A 6,506-nucleotide genomic window follows, 5' to 3' on the forward strand; every position below is an offset into this window, starting at 1 on the left:
TATGGCAGCCTTAGAATGTATTTCTTAAGACATATATGAGGCCTACAAACATATGAAAAAATGCTCATCATCACGGGTCATTAGAGAAATGCAAATCAAAACTACATTGAGATACCATCTCATGCCAGTTAGAATGGCGATCATCAAAAAATATGGAGACAACAGATGCTGGAGAGGATGTGGAGAAATAGGAACACTGTTACACTATTGGTGGGAGTGTAAATTAGTTCAACCATTGTGGAAGACAGAGTGGCGAGTCCTCAAGGACCTAGAAATAGAAATTCCATTTGACCCAGCAATCTCATTACTGGGTATATATCCAAAGGATTATAAATTGTTCTATTAAAAAGACACATGCACATGTATGTTTATTTTGGCACTGTTTACAATAGCAAAGACCTGGAACCAATCCAAATTCCCATCAAGGATAGACTGGACAAGGAAAATGTGGCACATATACACCATGGAATACTATGCAGTCATAAAAAACGATGAGTTCGTGTCCTTTGTAGGGACATGGATGAATCTGGAAACCATCATTCTCAGAAAACTGACACAAGAACAGAGAAACAAACACCACATGTTCTCACTAATAGGTGGGTGTTGAACAATGAGAACACATGGATGCAGGGAGAGGAACACCACACATTGGGGTCTGTCGGGAGGAAATAGGGGAGGGACAGCAGGGGTTGTGGAGTTGGGGAAAGATAGCATGAGGACAAATGCCAGATATAGGTGATGGGGGGATGGAGGCAGCAAACCACATTGCCATGTATGTACCTATGCAACAATCCTGCATGTTTTGCACATGTACCCCAGAACCTAAAGTACAATTAAAAGAATATATATATATATGTATGAATGAGATCCTGTCATTTGCAAAAACATGGATGGAACTGGAGGACATTATGTTATGTGAAATAAGCCAGGCACAGAAGAGAAAAAAAAAGAAAAGAAAATGTTTGAAATATTTTGAGAATTATTAAAATTATTAAACAAAGACAAAAAGTGAGCACATGGTATTGGAAAAATTGTGCTGAAGACTTGCTTCATGAAGATTGGTTGCCACAGAGCTTCAGTTTGTAAAAAAAACAAAAAAACAAAACAATACTTTATCTGAAACAGACAATGAAGTGAAGCACAATAAAACAAGATGTGCCTGATTATAATAGTAGATTTATAGAAATAAAATTAGTAATAATTAGTGAAATAACAACCATGGTGGCTAATGGGTCTATTATAGATCAGATAACTAAACTCAGTTGCCTATTAGAAGCATGTTAAAACAAATACAATTTTCTACAAATCAAGTTGTACATGAATACAATTTCATGCCTCATAGGATAAAATAAGGTCAGAGTTTAAGAATAGTTTTCATAGGAGACTAACTCTTTTTAGTTTAAAAGGCAGAAAACGCAAGATAGCTTGTCACCCTTCTCAGCAAACTAGTTAATTTACGACCAAATTTGAGGTTCATTTGGTGATAAAATATAAAATATGTTTAGATTTAACCAGAAACAGAATTTTCTTTCCATCTGGCTAATGTTCTTCAATCTTTATGCTTTTAAATGATCATCAATCTTTGATCTTATATTTACAAAAAGGTTAATAACTAGCCCAGTGCTTTGACATAAAATATTTAGCTCTCTCAAAGTTGTTCATTAAATACTGGGGTGGTTTGGGAATGTGGTTTTACACACAATTTTAACCCAGGTTGACTCAAAATATTTGGGGTTTATAATTCTTTTTTCATTTCTACCTACAGTTACCTCACAGACTGGGGATAAACCCTTAGGTGATATTAGCATTTTTAGTACAAAATCTGTCATGGTAAGCCTGATTAGTTAGAAGTTTAAAAGTGCTCAGTAGGGATGAAGGAGTTCTATTCATTTTCTATTGCTGTGGCAATAGATTAACATAAAATTGGTAGCTTAAAACAACACATTTTTATTATTTTACAATTCTGGAAGGCAGAGGTCCAAAATGCGGCTCACTTGGCTAACATCAAGGTGCAGGCAGGGTTGCTGTTCCCTTGGGATGCTTTAGGGTAAAATCTTGTTTCCTTGCCTTTTCCACCTTCTAGAAGACTCTTGGTTTCTTGGCTTGTGGCCCCTTCCTCCATCTTCAAAGACAGCAGCACAGAATCTTCACGTTTTTGACTCTGGCTCTCTTGCCTTCCTCTTTCACTTTTAAAGATCCATGTGATTACATTGAGCTCTGCTAGAAAATCCAGGGTACTCACTCCATCTCATTGTCCTTAATTTAATCACAACTACAAAGTCCCTTTTGCCAGGTTAGGTAACAGTCATGGTTCCAGGAATTAGGACATGTACAGTTTTGGGGGTCATTATTCTGCCCACCACAGGAATGCTGACATTTTATTATTTTTTAAATTCAAATAAATGTATCTTTATAAATACATTCACTTACATAAAAGACTACACATAAATCTATTGTCCCTCCTTCAGCTTCTCTCTCCCATCCAGATTCCCAGAAGTAACTATTGTTGCTCATTTAGTTTATGACCTTTATGATTTTTTAATGTGCCTGTATATATTTATACATAGCTAAAGAGGTATAGTTTCCCTTCCCTCCCTCCCTTCCTTCCTCCCTCCCTCCCCCTCTCTCTTTCTTTCTTTCTTTTTCCTTCCTTTCTTTCCCTCCCTCCCTCCCTTCCTTCCTTCCTTCCTTCCTTTCCTTTCTTTCTTTCTTTTTTTTCTTTCCTTTCTTTCTTTCATTCCTTTCTCTCTCTCTCTCTTTGTTTTACAAATGCTTTGATATTTTGATGATATTTGTTGGTTAAAGGTGAGTTCCTCAGCGACATTAATACCTTTACAATAGTTAATCTGCCTATTCTGGAACATGGCTTTTGTTTTTAGTTGACAAGTAAAAATTGTGTACAACGCGATGTTTTGAAATATGAATACATTATGGAATGGCTCAACTGAGCTAATTAACATACACATTACTTTACATACTTACAATTCGTTCTGTGGTGAGAACATTTAAAATTTTACTCTCAGCTATTTTCAAAATACAATACTTTTTTTTGTTCGTTTGTTTTTTGAGATGAAGCCTCGCTCTGTCGCCCAGGCTGTATTGCAATGGCGTGATCTCGGCTTGCTGCAAACTCTGCCTCCTGGGTTGAAGTGATTCTCCCACTTCAGCCTCCCTAGTAGCTGGGACTACAAGCACCCACCACCATGCAAAATACAATGCACTGTTATTATCTATTGTCCTCATGTAAAATAGATCTTTGAAATTTACTCCTCCAACCCAACTGAAACTTTATATCTTTTGACCAACATCACTCCAATTTACCTTCCCACCTTCACTAGCCCTGGAACCACAATTCTTCTTTTTATTTCTGAGTTCCATATTTCTAGATTACATATATAAATGAGATTATGTGGTGTTTGTCTTTCTGTGCCTGGCCTATTTCACTTAACATAATATCCTTAAATTATGGTTTATTATTCCATTTTTTAAGTCTCATTTTAAGGACTTCAGTGAAGTTTACTAGGTTTTTTGAGTTTTTTATGGATTTGCTATCAGGTATTTTATTTTTTGTTGTTGACATGGTGAGTGTAATTTTTTTTTTCTATTGAATTATCTAATGGATTATTACTGAGTTATAGGAAATTTTAAAAATATTATTCCTATATCTAGCCATCTTGATAAACTCTGTGGGTTCTAATTTTTATCAGTTTATTTTCTTAGGTGTTATACAAGTTAATAAATGTATTTGACAATGAGAGTTTTGCCATTAATCATCTTTTACCAGTACTATATTATTTAATCAATGCATTTAAGGCTATAAATTTACCACTGAGTGCTATATTAGCTGCATCTCACAGTTTTTTATATGTAGTACTTGATTATTATTTAATTCTCATATTGCAATCTACTTTTTAAAAATTGTGGTAAGAACAAATAACATGAGATCTACCATTGTTTTTTGCTCTTTTTTATTTAAAAATTTTTATATTATTATTTTTTGTTTGTTTTTTCGAGATCTACCTTCTTAACAAAATCTAAAGTGTATAGTATGGTATTATTATCTATAGACACAATTTTGTGCATTGTGATTCTATGAGTTTGACTATTTTGCATAATTCATATAACTCATATAGGTGGAATCATGTAGTATATGTACTTTTGTGATTGGCTTATTTCACTTAGCATAATGTTCTCAAGGTTAATCCATATTGTCTCATAGGGAGCATTTCTTTTATATGGCTGAATAATATTCCATTGTATGTATATATCACATTTTCTTTATTCATTCATCTGTTGACAAACACGTAGGTTGTTTCCATATTTTGTCTATCATGAATAATGCCACAATGAACATGAGAATGCATGTATCTCTTCAAGATCTTGGTTTCATTTCTTTTGAATACTCAGAAGTAGGATTGCTGGATTATATGGTAATTCCATTTTTTATTTTGTGAGAACCATCTATACTGTTTTCCATTTTGCATTCCCACCAACAATGTACAAGGATTCCAATTTTTCCACATCCTCTCCAACTGTTGTTACTTTATTTCATTTGAATAATAGTCACCTTAACAGATGTAAGAGGATACCTCATTGTGGTTTTGATTTGCATATCCCTGATGATTTGTGATATTGAGCATCCATTAATATACCTGTTGTCCATTTGTATGTCTTCTTTGCAGAAACATATATTCAAGTCCTTTGCTCATTAAAAAAATTGAGTTATTTGTTTTTTGCTATTGAATTGTTTGAGTTCTTTATATATCACTCCCTTCTCAAATGTATGGTTTAAAAATATTTTCTCCAATTCTGTAGGTTGCCTTTTCACTTTGTTGATTATTTCCTTTGCAGAGCAGAAGCTTTTTAGTTTGCTATAGTCCCACTTGCCTATTTTTGCTTTTGTTGTAGTCTACTTTTGAATGGTAGCTCTCTCTCTTTCCCTGTTAAATGTTCTTCCTTATAACTCATTAGATTTATGTTTGCTTATTCCTGGCTCTTTGGAGTTTGGAAATACATAGTATTTCAGGATTTCTTCTCGGTGGTAACATTGAAACTGTCAAAGATGTTGCCGCTCATCCAGCAATTCCTGTTTCTTGGACTAGGTCTTTGTCATCCTGCTTTCATAATTGCAGCTCCAGATGGAACATTTCAGCCCATTGCCTCTCCAGGGAATCCCCATTATAACCCCTGATTTTAAGGGGGTAAACCAAGTGTTAATTACATTGACAAACTTTAGTTCCTGGTACCTCATAGAAGCTGTACTCTTAGCCATCTCTGTTTGATTTTAAATTTGGCCATCAGCAGACCTGCAACGTCAGTCCTATTAAATGCTGTGTTTCTGATCCATGGAGTTACTAATATTGTTTTTGAATCTAGCGGTGTGCTTATTTTTTTCTCTTTATGTTTATCGGTTCTTTGGAGCAGAGAGGTTACATTAAGGTAAAACCTTCCCCTCTGCTTTTCTAGATCAGAGGCTGCTCCTTCCGAATGCTGTGATGGCTTTCCTGCTCTTTATGTCATCATTATTTTCTACCTTTAGAGGTCCTTGTTTTTTTTTTTTTTTTTTTTTGAGACGGAGTTTCGCTCTTGTTACCCAGGCTGGAGTGCAATGGCGCCATCTCGGCTCACCGCAACCTCTGCCTCCTGGGTTCAAGCAATTCTCCTGCCTCAGCCTCCTGAGTAGCTGGGATTACAGGCACGCACCACCATGCCCAGCTAATTTTTTGTATTTTTAGTAGAGACGAGGTTTCACCATGTTGACCAGGATGGTCTCAATCTCTTGACCTCGTGATCCACCCGCCTCGGCCTCCCAAAGTGCTGGGATTACAGGCTTGAGCCACCGCGCCCGGCCGAGGTCCTTGTTTTTTATTTTTTATTTTATTTTCTCAGGAAGAAGAGTTTTTACTTTGTAAGGCTTACCTTCTTCAGTTACTTCTAAATCTAGTTCTTCCTGTTGTTCTGGGATTTTGCTCTATCAATTATTCCTCCCACCCCGTCTTTGAGTTTTCCTTCTCTGCTGCTTTCTATTCTGAATGAAGATATGCTAAAGACTCCATTACATAAGAGCAAACAAACACAAAGTCCTTTCCTTAACACTGCTGCTCTCTTAAACGTTAATGGGTCCTTATTTCTCTTTAGTGTTAAATGTTTTGAAGCATATTACCTAGTAGGTAAATCTAATCCTTTCATCCCATCTCTTCATGCGGCTTGCAATCTGGCTTCTGTTTTCACTGTAACAAGAAAACTTTCCCCTCAGAAATCATTAATAAATCCTTATAGACCAAATACGATGGTTATTTTTAGTTTTCATCTTCCTTATCTTATTTGTAGTACACAAAGGTATTGGCTGGCCATCCCTTCTTGTTTATGACTCATCCCTATTTTAATATGTCTTCCCCCAAGTTTTTTTTACTTAACCTTTCGTGATTCTCTTCCTTCTCCTTCTCCTTCTCCTTCTTTCTCCTTCTCCTTCTCCTTCTCCTTCTCCTTCTCCTTCTCCTTCTCCT

Source organism: Sapajus apella, unplaced genomic scaffold, assembly GCF_009761245.1.
Source record: "Sapajus apella isolate SASKATOON/1434 unplaced genomic scaffold, GSC_monkey_1.0 scaffold1, whole genome shotgun sequence".
NCBI lineage: Eukaryota > Metazoa > Chordata > Mammalia > Primates > Cebidae > Sapajus > Sapajus apella.